This window comes from Arachis hypogaea, chromosome 11 (assembly GCF_003086295.3).
Source record: "Arachis hypogaea cultivar Tifrunner chromosome 11, arahy.Tifrunner.gnm2.J5K5, whole genome shotgun sequence".
In the NCBI taxonomy this organism is placed as follows: domain Eukaryota; kingdom Viridiplantae; phylum Streptophyta; class Magnoliopsida; order Fabales; family Fabaceae; genus Arachis; species Arachis hypogaea.
The window spans coordinates 51,210,337-51,231,062 of NC_092046.1; the positions used below are offsets into that span (position 1 = coordinate 51,210,337).

At 41.0% G+C, this 20,726-nt stretch overlaps 1 non-coding gene across 1 annotated transcript; it reads right to left on the bottom strand.

The window, feature by feature from the left end:
- Positions 1-13,465: 13,465 nt before the first annotated feature.
- Positions 13,466-13,572, bottom strand: LOC112724216 (small nucleolar RNA R71). The gene has a single exon (XR_003163390.1). It is a non-coding gene; the product is annotated as a small nucleolar RNA R71 (small nucleolar RNA).
- Between the last annotated feature and the right edge of the window lie 7,154 nt (positions 13,573-20,726).

Sequence of the window (20,726 nt, forward strand, 5' to 3'; positions counted from 1 at the left end):
GTAAGGGCAAATCCACGGAGATTGTTGGTTTGAAGCAATCTATGGTTATCTTGTAAATCTTAGTCAGGAAGTCATTATGTTTATCAGTTGAATTGCAAATAAACAATAGAGCATGGATTAAAGTTACTTGTTATGCAGTATGGAGAATATGTTGGAGTTTTGGAGATGCTTTGTCTTCTGAATCTTGCTTTCCTCTGTTTCTTGTTCACGCACGCACGTCCTCCTATGGCAAGCTGTGTGTTGGTGGATCACCGTTGTCAATGGCTACCTTCCATCCTTCCAGTGAAACTACGTCACGCGCTCTGTCACAGCACGGCTAATCACTGGTTGGTTCTCGATCCGGTTGGAATAGGATTTACTATCCTTTGCGTCTGTCACTAACGCCCAGCCCTTCAGGAGTTTGAAGCTCGTCACAGTCATTCAATCCTTGAATCCTACTCGGAATACCACAGACAAGGTTTAGACTTTCCGGATTCTCATGAATGCCGCCATCAGTTCTAGCTTATACCACGGAGATTCTGATTAAGGAATCTAAGAGATACTCATTCAATTGTATATAGAACGGAGGTGGTTGTCAGGCACACGTTCATGGTTTGAGGAAGGTGATGAATGTCACTGATCATCACCTTCATCACAGTTAAGCGCGAATGAACATCTTAGATAGGAACAAGCGTGTTTGAATAGAAAACAAAAAATACTTGCATTAATTCATTGAGACACAGCAGAGCTCCTCACCCCCAACAATGGGGTTTAGAGACTCATGCCATCAGAGAATACAAAGTTTAGATCTGAATGTCATGAGATACAAAATAAGTCTCTAAAAGTTGTTTAAATACTAAACCAGTAGCCTGGGGTTACAAAATATGAGTGGACTATGATGGATGATGCAGAGATCCACTTCTGGGGCCCACTTGGTGTGCTGGGGCCCACTTGGTGTGTGCTGGGGCTGAGACTTTAAGCAATTCACGTGCAGAGGCCATTTGTGGAGTTGACGCCAGTTTTGTGCAGTTTGGGCGTTCAACTCCAGTTTTTGATCCTTTTCTGGCGCTGGACGCCAGAATTGGGCAGAGACTGACGTTGAACGCCAGTTTACGTCATCTATTCTTGTGCAAAGTATGGACTATGATACATTCTGGAAATCCTGGATGTCTACTTTCCAACGCAATTGGAAGCACGCCATTTCGAGTTCTGTAGCTCCAGAAAATCCACTTTGAGTGCAGGGAGGTCAGATCCAACAGCATCAGCAGTCCTTTTTCAGCCTGAATCAGATTTTTGCTCAGCTCCTTCAATTTCAGCCAGAAAAATACCTGAAATTACAGAAAAACACACAACTCATAGTAAAGTCCAGAAATATGAATTTTTCCTAAAAACTACTGGAAATAAACTAAAAACTAACTAAAACATACTCAAAACTATATGAAATTATCCCCAAAAAGCATATAAAATATCCGCTCATCACAACACCAAACTTAAACTGTTGCTTGTCCTCAAGCAACTAGACAAATAAAATAGAAGACTAATAGGTTGAGAAGCAATAATATCTCAGAGTTTTTGATTGAAGCTCAGATCCTAATTAGATGAGCGGGACTAGTAGCTTTTTGCTTCTGAACAGTTTCGGCATCTCACTTTATCCATTGAAGCTCAGAGTGATTGGCATCTATAGGAACTCAGAATTCAGATAGTGTTATTGATTCTCTTAGTTCAGTGTGATGATTCTTGAACACAGCTTCTTTATGAGTCTTGGCCGTGGCCCTAAGCACCTTGTTTTCCAGTATTACTACCGGATACATAAATGCCACAGACACATAACTGGGTAAACCTTTTCAGATTGTGACTCAGCTTTGCTAAAGTCCCCAATTAGAGGTGTCCAGAGTTCTTAAGCACACTCTTCTTTTTGCTTTGGACCTTGACTTTAACCGCTCAGTCTCAAGTTTTCACTTGACACCTTCACGCCACAAGCACATGGTTAGGGACAGCTTGGTTTAGCCGCTTAGACCCGGATTTTAGTCCTTTAGGCCCTCCTATCCACTGATGCTCAAAGCTTGGGATCCTTTTTATTTGCCCTTGCCTTTTGGTTTTAGAGCTTTTGGCTTTTCTGCTTGCTTTTCTCTTTTTTTTTTTTTTTTTTTTTTTTTCTGCAAGCTTTGTTCTTTGCTGCTTTTTCTTGCTTCAAGAATCATTTTTATGATTTTCAGATTATCAATAACATGTCTCATGTTCATCATTCTTTCAAGAGCCAACATATTTAACAGTCTTAAACAACAAATTCAAAAGATATATGCACTGTTCAAGCATTCATTCAGAAGACAGAAAGCATTGCCACCACATTTAACCAATTAGAATTTCTTTTATTAAACTCGAAATTTTATTGCTTCTTATTCAAAAGATCTAGTATTTTATTCATGTTTAATGATGATGAGAAAAATAAACTATAGCTTAATTGGAGATAAAATCAAATAGATACTAATTACTATTATATGACTTCTAAGGTAAACTTTTTATAAGGACACTGTCACAGAGTTAAGGCAGAAATTGGAAATTAACAACCTTTATTCTGGGGGTATGGGAGTTCCTCTGATCCTTGGGAGGCTTGGTATTACAGAAGACTTTTGGCGCTTCAGTTCCCTTAAGTCACGTCCCTGCTCCTCTTGTTCTTTAAACATATGGGTCAGCATTTGACTGTGTTCCTTCTGTTGTTTTATTATTTGCTCCATAGCTTCTTGTATCTTGGTGATAGACGTCTCAAGATATTCCCAATATTCTGCTTGAGGAATCTCTGGGAGGAATTCCTGTGCTCTCTTCTTGATAGGATCCTCCTGTGCTTGTTGTCTCTCCATTGATGCCTTGGTGATAGACTTTTCAATTAGGATATATTCAGTTATTCCCATCTTGACTCCAGCGTCCTTGCAGAGCAGAGAAATCACGCTTGGATAAGCCAACCTGGCCTCTCTTGAATTTTTATTAGCTATCTTGTAGAGTTCAGTGGAAATCAGCTAATGAACTTCCACTTCCTTCCCAGTCATGATGCAATGAATCATCACTGCTCTTTTAACTGTGACTTCAGAACGGTTGCTAGTGGGCAACAGAGAACGCCCAATGAAGTCCAGCCATCCTTTGGCAACTGGTTTGAGATCCTCCCTCTTGAGTTGATTTGGGACGCCCTTTGTGTTGGTGGTCCACCTGGCTCCAGGGATACATATGTCTTCTAGAATCTTATCCAGGCCAATGTCTGCTCTCATCATCCTCCTGTTGAAGGAGTCTGGATCATCCTTTAGCTGAGGTAGCTTTAGTATCTCTCTGATCTTGTCAGGGGTGGTATGAACAATTTTTCCCCTGACCATGGTCCGAAATTCGTAGCAGGCAGTTCCAGATAGTCTTTGCTTGTCAGTCTGCCACATATTAGCATAGAACTCCTGGACCATGTTCCTTCCTACTTTGTTTCAGGATTAGCTAGGACTTCCCAGTTCCTGATTCGAATTTGCTCCTGGATCTCCGGATATTCGTCTTCTTTCAGATCGAATCTAACTTCCGGGATCACTGATCTCAGACCCATTACTTTAAGATAATGGTCTGAATGTTCTTTAGATAAGAACTTCCCTTGATTCCAAAGTGGTTTTGGAACGCTCTCTTTCTTGCCTCTTGGAGTGTATTGTTTCCCTTTGGGAGCCATGATCTTAGTGATCTCGGAAAAACACACCAAACTTAGAGGTTTGCTTGTCCTCAAGCAAAAGAAAAGAAAGGAGAGGGATAGAAGGAGATCGAGGTGCACTTGTTGATGGAGAAGGGGGGAGGCCGAACCCAATTTTAAAGGGGTGGGGGGGTGGCTTTTCGAAAAAAAAAGGAAGAGATAAGATAAAAAGATTGAGTTGAAAAAGATAAGATAGAAGATAGAGTTTAATTATGAAAAGATATGATAGATTTTTGAAAAAGATAACTCTGAATTTTGAAAAAGATAATATGGATATTTGAAAAAGATATGGATTAGTTGAAAAGATTTTTGAGTGAAAAAGATAGATTTGTTTTCAGAAAAGATTTTGAAAAGAGTTGGATTGAATTTGGAAAGATGGATTTTTAGAAATTAGGGATTTTAGAAACCAGGGTTCTTGATATGTTCATGTAAAAATCATTCATTGAAGCATAAAATTTGAAATTAAAATGGAAATACGTGTGGGATTACTGGATTTGGCTCCTCCCTGTCCTCCTGGCGTTTGAACGCCCAAACACTGCCTGTTTTAGGCGTTCAGCGCCCAAATGCTGATCTCTTGGGCGTTCAGCGCCCAGTTGCTGCCATTCCTGGCGTTCAACGCCCAGTGGGTGGCCATTTCTGGCGTTGAACGCCCAATTGCTGCCATTACTGGCGTTCAGCGCCCAGTGGATGCCCATTTTGGGCGCTGAACGCCCAAAATGCCCCTTTACTGGCGTTTTCTTGCCATTGAGCTTCCAATCTCTGTTTTGTGTGCAAATTCCTTCTGTAACCCTGTAAAATTATGCAATTGATCCTTTACCTTAGTGTCAGTAAACTTTATATAAACAAATAAAAAAGAAAAATAGGGCAAAATGCTTAGAGGATTAATGCCCATGGCTGGGTTGCCTCCCAGAAAGCGCTTCTTTATTGTCTTTAGCTGGACCTTGCTGAGCTTTTAATCTAGCTTCAGCCTTGAGCATTCTTGCTCAATGTTGCCTTCAAGATAATGCTTGATTCTTTGTCCATTGACAATGAACTTCTTATCAGAATCAATATCTTGAAGCTCCACGTAACCATATGGTGACACACTTGTAATCACGTATGGTCCCCTCCACCGGGATTTCAGTTTCCCGGGGAATAGCCTGAGTCTAGAGTTAAACAACAGGACCTTCTGTCCTGGTTCAAAGATTCTAGATGACAGCTTTCTGTCATGCCATTTTTTTTATTTTTCTTTATAAAGCTTGGCATTTTCGAAAGCTGTGGATCTGAATTCCTCTAGCTCATTTAGCTGGAGCAATCATTTTTCTCCTGCTAATTTGGCATCTAAGTTTAGGAATCTGGTTGCCCAGTAGGCCTTATGTTCCAGTTCCACGGGCAAGTGGCATGCCTTACCATACACGGGTTGGTATGGAGAGGTCCCTATAGGAGTCTTGAATGCTGTTCTGTAAGCCCACAGAGCATCATCCAAGCTCCTTGCCCAATCCTTTCTACGGGTATTTACTGTCCGTTCCAGGATTCTCTTTAATTCTCTGTTAGAGACTTCAGCTTGCCCATTGGTTTGTGGATGATATGGTGTGGCCACTTTGTGGCGTATTCCATACCTAACCATGGCAGAGTAAAGCTGTTTATTGCAGAAGTGAGTGCCCCCATCACTGATTAACACTCTAGGGACACCAAACCTGCTAAAGATATGTTTCTGGAGGAACTTCAGCACTGTTTTAGTATCATTAGTGGGTGTGGCAATAGCCTCAACCCATTTTGATACATAGTCAACTGCCACCAGAATATAAGTGTTTGAATATGATGGTGGAAAAGGTCCCATGAAGTCAATTCCCCATACGTCAAACAACTCAATTTCCAAGATTCCTTGTTGAGGCATGGCGTAACCATGAGGCAGATTACCAGCTCTTTGGCAACTGTCACAATTACGTACAAACTCTCGGGAATCTTTATAGAGTGTGGGCCAATAGAAGCCACATTGGAGGACCTTGGTGGCTGTTCGCTCACCTTCGAAATGGCCTCCATATTGAGATCCGTGGCAATGCCATAGGATCCTCTGTGCTTCCTCTCTGGGGACACACCTACGGATAATTCCGTCTGCACATCTCTTAAAGAGATAGGGTTCATCCCACAAGTAGTACTTTGCATCAGTGACTAATTTCTTCTTTTGTATTCTATTGTACTCCTTGGGTATGAACCGTGCAGCTTTATAGTTTGCAATATCGGCAAACCATGGTGCTTCCTGAATGGCGAATAGATGCTCATCAGGGAACGTCTCAGAGATCTCAAGAAAGGGGAGGGACGTCCCTTCCACTGGCTCTATCCGGGACAGATGATCAGCCACTTGGTTCTTTGTCCCTTTTCTGTCTCTTATTTCTATATCAAACTCTTGCAGAAGCAATACCCATCTGATGAGCCTGGGTTTTGAATCCTGCTTTGTGAGTAGATATTTAAGAGCAGCATGGTCAGTATACACAATTACTTTTGATCCTACTAAGTATGATCTGAACTTGTCAATGGCGTAAACCACTACAAGTAGTTCTTTTTCTGTGGTTGTGTAATTTTTCTGGGCATCATTTAGAACGCGACTGGCATAATAAATGACATGCAGAAGCTTGTCATGCCTTTGTCCCGATACTGCACCAATGGCATGATCATTGGCATCACACATTAACTCAAATGGCAATGTCCAGTCTGGTGCAGAAATGACTGGTGCTGTGACTAGCTTAGCTTTCAGCGTTTCAAACGCCTGCAGGCATGCTGTGTCAAACACAAATGGCGTGTCAGCAGCTAGCAGATTGCTTAGAGGTTTTGCGATTTTTGAAAAATCCTTTATAAACCTCCTATAGAATCCTGCATGCCCCAGAAAGCTTCTGATTGCCTTAACATTGGCAGGTGGTGGTAATTTTTCAATTACCTCTATTTTTGCTTGATCCACCTCTATTCCCTTGTTTGAGATTTTATGCCCAAGAACAATTCCTTCAGTCACCATGAAGTGACACTTTTCCCAGTTTAAAACTAGGTTGGTTTCTTGGCATCTTTTCAAAACAAGTTTCAGGTGATCAAGACAGGAGCTGAATGAGTCTCCATATACTGAGAAGTCATCCATGAAGACTTCCAGAAATTTTTCCACCATATCAGAGAAAATAGAGAGCATGCATCTCTGGAAGGTTGCAGGTGCATTGCATAGCCCAAAGGGCATCCTTCTATAAGCAAACACTCCGGATGGACATGTGAATGTTGTTTTCTCTTGATCCTGGGGATCTACTGCAATCTGGTTATAGCCTAAGTAGCCATCCAAAAAGCAGTAATAATCATGACCTGCTAGTCTCTCTGGCATCTGGTCTATGAATGGTAAAGGAAAATGATCCTTTCTGGTGGCTGTATTGAGCCTTCTGTAGTCAATACACATGCGCCACCCTGTAACTGTTCTTGTAGGAACCAGTTCATTTTTTCATTATGAATCACTGTCATGCCTCCCTTTTTTGGGACGACTTGAACAGGGCTCACCCAGGGGCTATCAGAAATGGGATAAATAATCCCAGCCTCTAGTAATTTGGTGACCTCTTTCTGCACCACTTCCTTCATGGCTGGATTTAGCCGCCTCTGTGGTTGAACCACTGGTTTGGCATTATCCTCCAGTAGGATTTTGTGCATGCATCTAGCTGGGCTTATGCCCTTAAGGTCACCTATGGACCACCCAAGAGCTATCTTGTGTGTCCTTAGCACTTGAATAAGTGCTTCCTCTTCCTGTGAATTTAAAGCAGAGCTTATGATCACTGGAAAGGTGTCATCTTCTCCTAGAAATGCATATTTCAAGGATGGTGGCAGTGGCTTGAGCTCTGGTTTAGGAGGTTTTTCCTCTTTCAGAAGAAAGTTCAGAGGCTCTTTCATGTCCCCTGAATCCTCCAAATCAGGCTGAACATCTTTAAAGATGTCTTCCAACTCTGATTCGAGACTCTCAGCCATGTTGATCTCTTCTACCAAAGAGTCAATAAGGTCAACTTTCAAGCAGTCTGTTGATGTGTCTGGATGCTGCATGGCTTTGACAGCGTTCAACTTGAACTCGTCATCGTTGACTCTCAGGGTTATTTCCCCCTGTTGGACGTCAATGAGGGATCATCCAGTTGCTAGGAAGGGTCTTCCTAGAATGAGAGTGGCACTCTTGTGCTCCTCCATTTCCAGCACAACAAAGTCAGTGGGAAAGGCGAATGGCCCAACTCTGACAATCATGTCCTCAATCACGCCTGATGGGTATTTAGTGGAACCATCAGCAAGTTGGAGACATATCCGGGTTGGTTTAACTTCTTCAGTTAAGCCAAGCTTCCTGATAGTGGATGCAGGTATTAGGTTGATGCTTTCCCCAAGATCGCATAAGGCTGTCTTGGTGCAATCACCTTCCAATATGCATGGTATCAGAAAACTCCCAGGGTCTTTAAGCTTTTCAGGAAAGCTTTTCAGAATGACTGCACTGCATTCTTCAGTGAGGAGAACTCTTTCTGTTTCTCTCCACTCCTTTTTATGACTCAAGATCTCTTTCATGAACTTGGCATAAGAAGGTATTTGCTCAAGTGCCTCTGCAAAAGGAATCTTTATTTCAAGAGTCCTTAGATAATCTGCAAAGCGAGCAAATTGCTTATCCTGCTCCTCTTTCCGGAGTTTTTGAGGATAAGGTATCTTGGCTTTATATTCCTCAACCTTAGTGGTTAAAGAAGCCTTTTTAGAGGGGTTGTTGTCAGCACTTGTGTGTGTTTGATCCCTCACTGGCAATTGAATGCCAGAGTCAGAAGCTGGAGTGACGTTAGACGCCAGCTCACTGTCTGTTCCTGGCACCTGAACGCCAGAAATGTGCCCCTGTTGGGCGTTCAATGCTGGATTCTGCCCCATTTGGGTGTTCAACACCAGATTCTTGCCCATTTCTGGCGTTGAACGCCAATCCTGCCTTATTTCTGGCGCTGAACGCCAGTTTTGGGCATGGTCCGGGCGTTCAGCGCCAGCCTTCCACCCATTTTCTGGCATTTTAGTGCCAGAATTATTTTTCCCTGGGCTCTTACTGTCCTCAGGGGAATCTTTGGTGGGTCGCTCATTTCTTGAATTTTTTATGCCTTGAGGTGGGGTATTTAATGTTTTCCCACTTCTTAATTGAACTGCTTGGCATTCTTCTGCTATTTGCTTTGATAGCTGCTGCTTTGTTTGCTTAAACTGTTCGTCCATATGTATATTAGCTATCCTTGTCTCCTGTAACCTGTCTTTGAATTCAGCTAGCTGCTTTGTTAGAAAATCTAATTGCTGATTGAATTCAGCAGCTTGTTTTACAGTACTGAATTCAGCAGTTACTGTTTTAACCTCTTCATTCATGGAAGGGTTGCTGCTTAGATACAGATGCTGATTCCTGGCAACTGTATCAATGAGCTCTTGAGCTTCTTCAATTGTCTTTCTCATATGGATAGATCCACCAGCTGAGTAATCTAAAGACATCTGAGCTCCTTCTGCAAGCCCATAGTAGAAGATGTCTAACTGAACCCACTCTGAAAACATTTCAGAGGGGCATTTTCGTAGCATCTCTCTGTATCTCTCCCAGGCATCATAAAGAGATTCATTATCTCCTTGTTTAAAGCCTTGGATGTCCAGCCTTAGCTGTGTCATCCTTTTTGGAGGGAAATACTGATTCAGGAATTTTTCTGTCAGCTGTTTCCATGTTCTTATGCTGGCCTTAGGTTGGTTATTTAACCACCTCTTGGCTTGATCTTTTACAGCAAATGGAAACAGTAATAGTCTGTAGACATCCTGATCTATTTCCTTATCATGTACTGTGTCAGCAATTTGTAAAAATTGTGCCAGAAACTCTGTAGGTTCTTCCTGTGGAAGACCGGAATACTGGCAACTTTGCTGTACCATGATAATGAGCTGAGGATTCAACTCAAAGCTACTGACTCCAATGGAGGATATGCAGATGCTACTCCCATATGAAGCAGTAGAGGGGTTAGAATATGACCCCAGAGTCCTCCTGGATTGTTCATTTCCACTTATGTCCATGATGGATCTATGGATATAACTTGGACTGATTTACCTTTTTATTTATTTTATTTTATAAGAAGTAAATACTTAAATAAAATAAAATAACTAAAAAGAATTTGAATTTTGAAGTTAAAAATTTTTTTTTTTCGTTTATAAAAAAAAATTAATTAGTTAATAAAAAAAAGAAATTTTTGAAAAAGAGGGAAGATATTTTTCGAAAATTAGAGAGAGGGAGAGTTAGTTAGGTAGTTTTGAAAAAGTTAAGAAACAAACAAAAAGTTAGTTAGTTAGTTGAAACAAATTTTGAAAAGATAAGAAGTTAGGAAGTTAGAAGAGATATTTTGAAAAGATACTTTTTAATTTAGTGAGGAGAGAGAAAAACAATAAGATAGTACAAGATTTAAAATTTTTAGATCTAATGCTCCTTGTTTTCGAAAAATTTGGAGGGAAAACACCAAGGAACACCAAACTTAAAAAATTTTAAGATCAAGACACAAGGAAAACTCAAGAACACTTTGAAGACTCACAAGAACACAAGAACATGAGGAAAGAACACCAAACTTAAAATTTTTAGAAAACCAAACCAAAATTTTCGAAAACCAAAGGGAAATCAACAAGAAAACACCAAACTTAAAGTTTGGCACAAGATTTAATAGAAAAAATATTATTTATGAAAAAGAAGGTTTTGAAAAGAATATAAAAGACTCTAACCCAATTACCAAGAACACAGATTAACGCTCTAGCCAAATGAGTTATGGGACTTTCAAAAATTTTAAGAAAGATTATTTTTTGAAAACACCAAACTTAAAGTTTGGCACAGGATTTAATAGAAAAATTATTTTTGAAAAAGGTTTTAAAAATATGATAGCCAATTATCATGAACATAAACACCACGTTCTAAATAACTGAGCTATAAGTTTAAAGTATTTTAACAAGGGATAAATAATAAAAGACTCTAAACCAAAAAAAGAAAGATTTTTCCTAATCTAAGCAACAAAATAATCCGTCAGTTGTTCAAACACGAACAATCCCCGGCAACGGCGCCAAAAACTTGGTGCACAAATTATGAATCACACTTTTCACAACTCGTACCACTGACCAGCAAGTGCACTGGGTCGTCCAAGTAATACCTCACGTGAGATTGTTGGTTTGAAGCAATCTATGGTTATCTTGTAAATATTAGTCAGGAAGTCAATTATGTTTATCAGTTGAATTGCAAATAAACAATAGAGCATGGATTAAAGGTTACTTGTTATGCAGTAATGGAGAATATGTTGGAGTTTTGGAGATGCTTTGTCTTCTGAATCTCTGCTTTCCTCTGTCTTCTTGTTCACGCACGCACGTCCTCCTATGGCAAGCTGTGTGTTGGTGGATCACCGTTGTCAATGGCTACCTTCCATCCTTCCAGTGAAAACTACGCTCACGCGCTCTGTCACAGCATGGCTAATCACTGGTTGGTTCTCGATCCGGTTGGAATAGGATTTACTATCCTTTTGCGTCTGTCACTAACGCCCAGCCTTCAGGAGTTTGAAGCTCGTCACAGTCATTCAATCCTTGAATCCTACTCGGAATACCACAGACAAGGTTTAGACTTTCCGGATTCTCATGAATGCCGCCATCAGTTCTAGCTTATACCACGGAGATTCTGATTAAGGAATCTAAGAGATACTCATTCAATCGTATATAGAACGGAGGTGGTTGTCAGGCACACGTTCATGGTTTGAGGAAGGTGATGAATGTCACTGATCATCACCTTCATCACAGTTAAGCGCGAATGAACATCTTAGATAGGAACAAGCGTGTTTGAATAGAAAACAGAAATACTTGCATTAATTCATCGAGACACAACAGAGCTCCTCACCCCCAACAATCGGGTTTAGAGACTCATGCCGTCAGAGAATACAAAGTTTAGATCTGAAATGTCATGAGATACAAAATAAGTCTCTAAAAGTTGTTTAAATACTAAACCAGTAGCCTAGGGTTACAAAATATGAGTGGACTATGATGGATGATGCAGAGATCCACTTCTGGGGCCCACTTGGTGTGCTGGGGCCCACTTGGTGTGTGCTGGGGCTGAGACTTTAAGCAATTCACGTGCAGAGGCCATTTGTGGAGTTGAACGCCAGTTTTTGTACCAGTTTGGGCGTTCAACTCCAGTTTTTGATCCTTTTCTGGCGCTGGACGCCAGAATTGGGCAGAGGACTGGCGTTGAACGCCAGTTTACGTCGTCTATTCTTGTGCAAAGTATGGACTATGATACATTTCTGGAAATCCCTGGATGTCTACTTTCCAACGCAATTGGAAGCACGCCATTTCGAGTTCTGTAGCTCCAGAAAATCCACTTTGAGTGCAGGGAGGTCAGAATCCAACAGCATCAGCAGTCCTTTTTCAGCCTGAATCAGATTTTTGCTCAGCTCCTTCAATTTCAGCCAGAAAAATACCTGAAATTACAGAAAAACACACAACTCATAGTAAAGTCCAGAAATATGAATTTTTCCTAAAAACTACAGGAAATAAACTAAAAACTAACTAAAACATACTCAAAACTATATGAAATTATCCCCAAAAAGCGTATAAAATATCCGCTCATCAACTTTCATGCTAACTTCCCCATTCCCCATTTAAGATTCTGTAATTTACTTTCCGCCATTTATATTCAGCTCTTTATTTCCAGCATTTACATTTTCTGCCATTTACTTTCCCGCTATTTAATTTCCTACAATTCTCAAATCAAATTCTGCTTAGCTCAACTAGAACATTCCTCCAATTAAAGTTGCTTGACCAATCAATCCCTGTGAGATTCGACCTCACTCTATTGTGAGTTTTTACTTGACAACAATTCGGTATACTTGCCAAAGGGAAATTTGTTGAGAGACAAGTTTCCGTGCATCAAGTTTATGGCGCCGTTGTCGGGGATTGATTTTGTATCAACAATGATTAAATTGGTGGATAACTAGATTGAGCATGTTTTATTTTGTTTGATTTAATTTCATTTGAGTAATTCACTTTCAGTTTAGCTATTTTCTTCCTTTTCCCCTACCTTTTCTTAGTTGTTTACAATTCAGTTCACTAACCCACTAACTGTTTGATATATTGCATCACTCACACTAACAGCATTTCTAACAAGAATACTCTCTGCATCTACCCCCTTCTTGCTTTTCCCTTGTTGGTTGTATGACAGGTAGAAGAAGCGGGACTTCAACTTCCTTTGATTCTGAACCTAAGAGGACCTTCTTTAGATTAAGGAGGGAAGCAAGAGGAAAGAGAGTAGTTGGTACAGAAGAAGAAGAGGAGTATTTTGAACCAGACATGGATGAGAATATGGAGAACCATCATGAAAAAGAAGCTCACAACCATGGCAGAGAAGGTCCAGTGCATCAGGCTGGACAAGAAAGAAGAGTTCTGGGTTCTTACATCAACCTAAACCCAGGAAACTGTGGAAGTAGCATCCAAAAGCCAACCATACATACCAACAACTATGAACTAAAGCCACAGCTCATCACCCTTGTTCAGAACAACTGTTCATTCAGAGGAAGTGTTCAAGAAGATCCCAATCAACATCTAACCACCTTCCTGAGGATATGTAATACTGTGAAGTCTAATGGTGTTCATCCTGACACCTACAGACTACTTCTGTTCCCCTTTTCACTTAAGGACAAAGCATCAAAATGGCTAGAATCCTTCCCGAAGGAGAGGTTAACAACTTGGGAAGATGTGGTGAATAAATTCTTGGCGAGATTCTATCCTCCTCAAAGAATCAACAGGTTGAGAGCTGAGGTACAAACATTCAGGCAGCAAGATGGTGAAACTCTATATGAAGCATGGGAGAGATTTAAAGACTTGACAAGAAGGTGCCCACCAGATATGTTCAATGAATGGGTGCAGTTACACATTTTCTATGAAGGTCTTTCTTATGAATCAAAGAAGGCAGTAGACCACTCATCCGGGGGATCTCTGAACAAAGAAGAAGACCATTGAAAAAGTCATAGATGTCATTGAGACTGTAGCTGAGAATGACTACTTCTATGCTTCTGAAAGAGGCAACACTAGAGGAGTAATAGAGCTAAATAATGTGGATGCACTACTGGCCCAGAACAAGCTGATTACCAAGCAGCTGGCTGACCTTACCAAGAAGATGGAGAGGAATCAAGTGGCAGCAATCACCACCTCAACAGCAGCTCAAGAAGGAGTAAATGCAGAGGCAGAGGGTGATCAGGAATAAGCCAACTACATTGGAAATTCACCTAGGCAGAACCATGAACCATAATCCTGGTTGGAGGAACCTATAATCCTGGTTGGAGGAACCACCCAAACTTTGGGTGGGAAAATCAACAAGACCAAGGCCAAGATCAGAGATGCCACAACCCCAACAACAATGCAGCTCACCAACATTCCCCACAGAGATCATATCAACACCCACCTAACAACACACCTTAACATCCATACCAAAGCTAAAATGGCCCTTCTCATCCCTCCAATCTCAACTCTCCATCATCCGAAGATAGACTCTCAAGGATTGAGACTCTACTTGAAGGCATATATAAGGAAATCCAAGATAACAAAGTGTTCAAGGAGGATGTGCGAGCCAATATCAAGAACCAGAGAGACACCATCAAGAGGTTGGAATTTCAAGTGGGATACCTTTCTAAGAAGATCCCCAAACCTACTGACAGCTTCCCAAGTGACACAGAGAAAACCCCGAGAGGTGAAGCAAAGAAAGTAAGATGGGAAGACTGCAAGATGGTTACTATAAGTGATAAGGGGACTGAGGAAGAGCTGAACAAACCCTTCGAACACTCTGGAGACACTTCAGCAGAGAAGCAGGAAGAGGGTCACCAAGAAACCAAAATTTCACAGAAGGAGATGCTGAACTCTATGCACCTTTTCCCCAAAAACTCAAAGGTGGTGTGGAAAAGAGAATATACTCAAAATTCTTTGATATGTTTGCATCTCTCCATGTGAACATACCATTCATCAAGGCTCTCCAACAAATGCCCTCATACATTAAGTATATGAAAGAGCTACTGACCAGGAAAATCTCACTCAAAGGAGGGCAAACAATAGTGATGAATAAGGAGTGCAGTGCTCTCATTCAACCAGAGTTACCTACAAAAAGGAAGGACCCAGGGAGTTTTCACATCCCTTGTGCCATAGGAGAAACAATGTTTGATAAAGGACTCTGTGACCTGCGAGCAAGCATCAACTTAATGCCTTTATCCCTTATGAAGAAGCTGCAGATCAATGAGCTAATGCCCACAGACGTAGTCATCAGGCTGGCTGACAAAACTCAAAAACAAGCAGTAGGAGTGGTTGAAAATGTGTTGGTGAAAGTGGAAACTTACTTCCTTCCCACAGATTTTGTCATATTGGAAATGGAAGAGAGTCACATCCACCCAATCATATTGGGAAGACCGTTCCTAGCTACAGCCAGAGCACTTATAGATGTGGAGCGAGGAGAGCTAATACTGAGGATACATGATGAACAACTCGCCTTCAATGTCTTCAAACCCTCACAAGAAGTAGATCAGGAAAACAAGGAACCAAGGGAAGATCACAACAAAGCACTGGTGGAAGAAACAAGCACTGAAGCACAAAATGTACACCTGGGAATCCCTTTGGTTGTTAAGCAAAACAGCCAGAAGGTGTCACAGGTAAAGGAAACTCAAGTGGAGCCAAAACCACCAGAATTATATGAGACCATCAACAAAATCTCCCTAGGAAAAGAGACCACAAAGAGCAGGGCAACAACAAAAGAAACAAAGAAGAAGGCACCAAGGAGATGGAGGAACAAGAAGATCCCTACAGAGGATTTCTCTCCAGGAGATAAAGCGATTTCAGCTTACTTCCTAGATATCCCACCTCATCTCCCCACCATCCCATCTCAGTTACCTAAGGTTTTCACCATCAACAAAGTTCTCTCCCTAGAACATGTAGAGATCCTTGATGAAGCCAATGGATATAGGTTTACTGCAACAGGGGAAGATCTGAAGCATTACCAACCACCCTGACAAGGGCAGAACGTCAAGCTAGTGACGCTAAAGAAGCGCTTCATGGGAAGCAACCCATGTTTTATATGCTTTTAAAAGTAGTTAATAATGCAAGGTTCATGAAGTCCAAATCAATTTTGACATACACTTGACTGAATCTTTCCTTTTTGCAACACATAGTGAAGAACAAGTTTGGTGTTCAAGGCACACTAAGAGAACATGAATGTAATTCATATCATGTCACTCTTAGAACCTTGAACAATTCCTTTTACTCCACATGGCCACAAACTAAGTTTGGTGTCACCAATGTTGCATACATGGAAAATCAATTAGTCAGTTGGTTTGTACTCATGAATAGCACTTAGTTAGTTAACAACAAAAATTTTAAAAAGTAGTTACTCTTTCTTTTCTTTTAAATTTTGCCGCCACTTTCCACAATTTCATTAATCACATCCCTTTATTTGTAGGAGAATTGATGGGACAATTGAAGGAGGAGGTTTCGGCCACTTCAAAAGGAGGGGACTATACACATGTCTCAAAGGGGAATGCATTGGGAAATGTTGCCATGCAACATTGGAAGAAGAACACGCTTGGAAACTGAACCAACCCCATCATAAAGTTGATGATCCTTGTGCTCATCCCATGCTAAACCCCATCCGTTTATCATACACCCACTCCATCAATCCACACCTTTCATTCACTCACCACCTCCCTATATAAATAGTTCCTAGTCCGTACTCCCGTTCACATTCCAATTTCCATCATTTACACTTCCCACTTTTGACACCCAACTCCTCTTACCCCATCAAAAACACTCTCACTCACTCCCTTCACTACACCCCATCTTAACCGGTCAAATTCCATCATTAACCAATAATTCTCAACACCTTCACATCTCAAAAGTCACTTATGGCATCATCAAGCTCCAAGAGGCAAAAGAGGAAGGAACCGGTGGAGATCATCCCTTTCGATGAAGAGAGATTCAAAACTGCATTCTATGAACTCGAATTTGAACGGATAAAGCTCAAAAAGATATTGCCTGAGTTAACATTCCAGTTCAACGAGGATGAGTGCCCACAGATTCGAGAGAAGATTGAACAAAGGGGTTGGCAAAGGCTCACGAACCCAGAAGCAAAGATAAATGCAAACCTCATCAAAGAGTTCTATGTAAATGTGGTCAGAGAAGACAAAACCAAGGCCCTCACCTTCAAAAGTTATGTGAGAGGAACAGAGGTGGACTTCAGCCCCAATGCCATAACAAGGACTCTTCAGCTGAAATCGCCACACTTTGATGAGCCCAGTTATCATGTAAGAATAAGTAATGGCCCCGACAATGATGAACTTGAAGAAATTGTGAACGATATGTGTGTTATAGAATCTGACTGGGAAAGGTATTGGATAGGAGACCCCGGTTCATCAGGAGAGGAGACCTCATCCCGGAAGCCAAAGGATGGTTTGAGCTCGTGAGGAGATCTATCCTCCCAGCCGCGAACAATTCTGAGGTTAACACTACTCGAGCTACTATGGTACATTACTTAATAAAGGGTGGAGGCATCAATGTGCATGAAATTATAGCTGAGGGGATTCAAGAGTTAGCTGAGAAGAATGATCCGGGTGCTAGACTTTGGTACCCCAGCACCATCCTTAGACTGTGTACGAAAGCCAAGGTAGTCTTCGAGGACAGCAATCCAAATTGGATAAACCCTGGGAGGTTAGTCACGCTCCAGCGTATAACTTATGTGACACCTACCCAACAGCAAAGAAGGCCCCAAATAAGGAAAAGAACATCACAGGAAGGACCTCACCAAGAAGAACCTCATCAAGAAGAATACCAACAGGAAGAGTACTATGATCCAACTAACATAAACCTGAATCACATTCAAGGAGCCATTGAGGATCTAGCAAGGAGATACATGGAGGGACAGGAACAATAACTACACATTCAATCCCAAAGGATAGATCGTCAAGAAGAACTCTTTTCTAATTTGATGAATCAACAAGGGGAGTGGCACAAACAGCAAATGGAATACTACTCCCAGCTCACTCAAGCCATCAATCAAGTGACTGAAAGGCAAGAGCATCAAGACAAACGCCTTCAAGAACTCAACCAACGACAGCTAGCTCAGACGAAGGCATTCAATGAGTTCAGCGTACTTAATGAAGGACGGCAACTACATAGGGAGGAGTTCAATATAAACACTCAAGCCAAGTTGAACTATATGTCTAGTCATATGCATAATCTACACTCTGCAATCCCTAGGTATGATGTAGTCCAAAAAGATCTAACAGAACAAGAGGAAAGGAAGGTGAAACAGCAGAAGGAAACATTGAAAAAGAAGATGGAAGATGCTGGCTTCTGGAAAAAGTTGATTGGAAAAGGCAAGGGAAGTGGAAGTTCAAGCACTCAAGAAAAACACAAAGAGGACAAACAAGAGGGAGAGCATGAGCAACCCCATGAGTAAAAGGTGGTGGAGTTCCCTCATTATCCCATCTTTTTCAAGTTTTAAATAAGGAAAAACATGTATGAGATAGAACATGCTTCCATAGTAGCTTAGGAATTTTCAATTCTGTCTTTAGTATTTTCATTGCTTAGGTCTAGGCTTGCTAGTCTAATGTCCTGTTTTCATCTACACCTTGCTCACTTGTATGCTTGTCCTTTTAAATAAAAAAAAAAAGAGAATGTATGCTATGAAAGACCAGAGTGATGTTCAAACTGTGGAGTAAGTCCCTAAGTTTGTGGTGTGGTAATAGATTAGCTAAGTTGGTTCACCAACAAGGTAGGAAGGCAACTATCTGTCCTGAATCATATGCTTGAAACACACCCCATGAGACTAGCTAAATAACAAGATCCTAATAAGAAAAAGGAAAAGAACAATAAGAGTTGAAAAAGAAAGAAAAGTAATAAGAATTAAGGCTAGGCACCAAGGGCTTGAATCTTGAGGGATGTGTCTGTGGTGCTCTTGTACCAAGGATCTGCTTGGATGAATAAGTTCTTAGGAATGCTTCATCACTTGGTAACTTGGGTTAACTAACCCAGGATTATCAACTGAAAATTCACTATCAAGAGCAAACTTGCTATAGAACATTTAGTAACCCAAAGAGGTGCTGGACACCAAGGCCTCAAGGAAAGAAAATAACAAACCATGTGCCTGTGGTGTGCATGTATGGGGGAGAGAGACTTGAGGGAGTAAGTCCTTAGGGGTGTTTCAACACCTAGCACCTTGAACCAACTGGTTCGGGAGTGTTGGCTGAAAGCTTATTTTAAAGAGTCGCCCCCTCACAGAACACTTAGCCTAAGGATGTAATAAACCTTGAAAAGACAAAGGGATCAATAAATAAATGTCTCAAAGGGTGCAATTAAGTGAGTATTCCAGGGCATGATAAAGGTCTAAAAGCCAGTAAAGGAATGAACCTAAGTTGCTATGCATGAAACCCCATAAAACCAAGGACATGATTTCCACAATAATGATTCATTCTTCTTGTCATTTCATTCATCATTCTCATGTTTCAGTACTTGCTTAGGGACAAGCAAGCTTTAAGTTTGGTGTTGTGATGCCAGGGAATTTTGGCCAGTTTCACTGACCTTTTCTTTATTGTTTTAGGGTAGTTTCATGCACTTTCTTAGGAAATAAGCAAGTTTTGGGTAGATAATCACTTACATCTTGATTCAAGCAACACTATGATTTTTTACATCATTTTATGAGAATTATGCAGGAATTGAATGATAAAATAGATTATGCATGATATCATAACTTGGATTAGAGCTTTGATGCATTGTATTTGCTTGATTTTAGGACAAAGGAAGCAAGGAAGAGCCACGTTAGCAACCACGTTAATCCAATTAACGTGACCACTAACGTGGAATGGGAATAAACTCACAACGTTAATGAGAAAAGTGATCACCAATAACGCTTTCGAAGCCATCATAGCCCATGTTAATTGCCACGTTAACTACATTAACGTGGAAGAAAAGGGAGCTCCAGCGTTAGTGGTAAAAGTGAATACCACTAACACTCCAAAATTGGCAATTGGCCACGTTAAGAGTCACGTAAACTTAGTTAACGTGAACTCCAACGTGGAAGGGGCAAACAATGCCAATGTTAGTGACACTCACCTTTGTCACTAACGTTGGACTAAGCCAACATTGCCCACGTTAGTGGTCACGTTAAGACAATCAGGTGGGAAAATGATAGAGGCGGAGGACAGCCTCTTTTTCAAGTTTTCAAATGCTAGCATGCACTTCTCATCAAAGACAAATGGTGTATCAGATACAAGGAGATTGCTTAAGGGCTTGGCTATCTTTGAAAAATCTTTAATAAACCTTCTGTAAAAGCCAGCATGCCCTAAAAAGCTCCTAATTGCCTTGACATCACTTGGTGGGGATAATTTTTCAATGAGTTCCACCTTAGCTCTGTCTACCTCAATGCCTTGGTTAGAAACTTTATGGCCAAGGACTATTCCTCCTGTCACCATAAAGTGGCATTTTTCCCAATTCAAGACCAATTTGGTCTCTTGAAATCTTTTTAATACCAAGGCAAGGTGATTTAAGCAATTAGGAAAGAAATTCCCAAATACTGAAAAGTCATCCATAAAGACTTCAATGAATTTCTCTATCATATCTGAGAAGATAGAAAGCATGCAGCGTTGAAACGTTGCAGGAGCATTACGTAGCCCAAATGGCATGCGCCTGTATGCAAACACTCCATATGGGCTAGTAAATGATGTTTTCTCATGGTCTCTCAGATCAACCACTATTTGATTATATCCTGAGTAACCATCTAGAAAACAGTAATATGCGTGCCCTGCAAGTCTTTCCAGCATCTGATCCATGAAGGGGAGTGGGAAGTGATCTTTTCTTGTAGCTTCATTGAGTTTTCTATAGTCTATTCACATCCTCCATCCTGTGATCGTTCTTGCAGGGATGAGTTCGTTCTTTTCATTGGGTACTATAGTGATTCCTCCTTTCTTGGGGACCACTTGGACGGGACTGACCCATGGGCTATCCGAAATTGGGTAGATTACTCCTCCCTGCCACA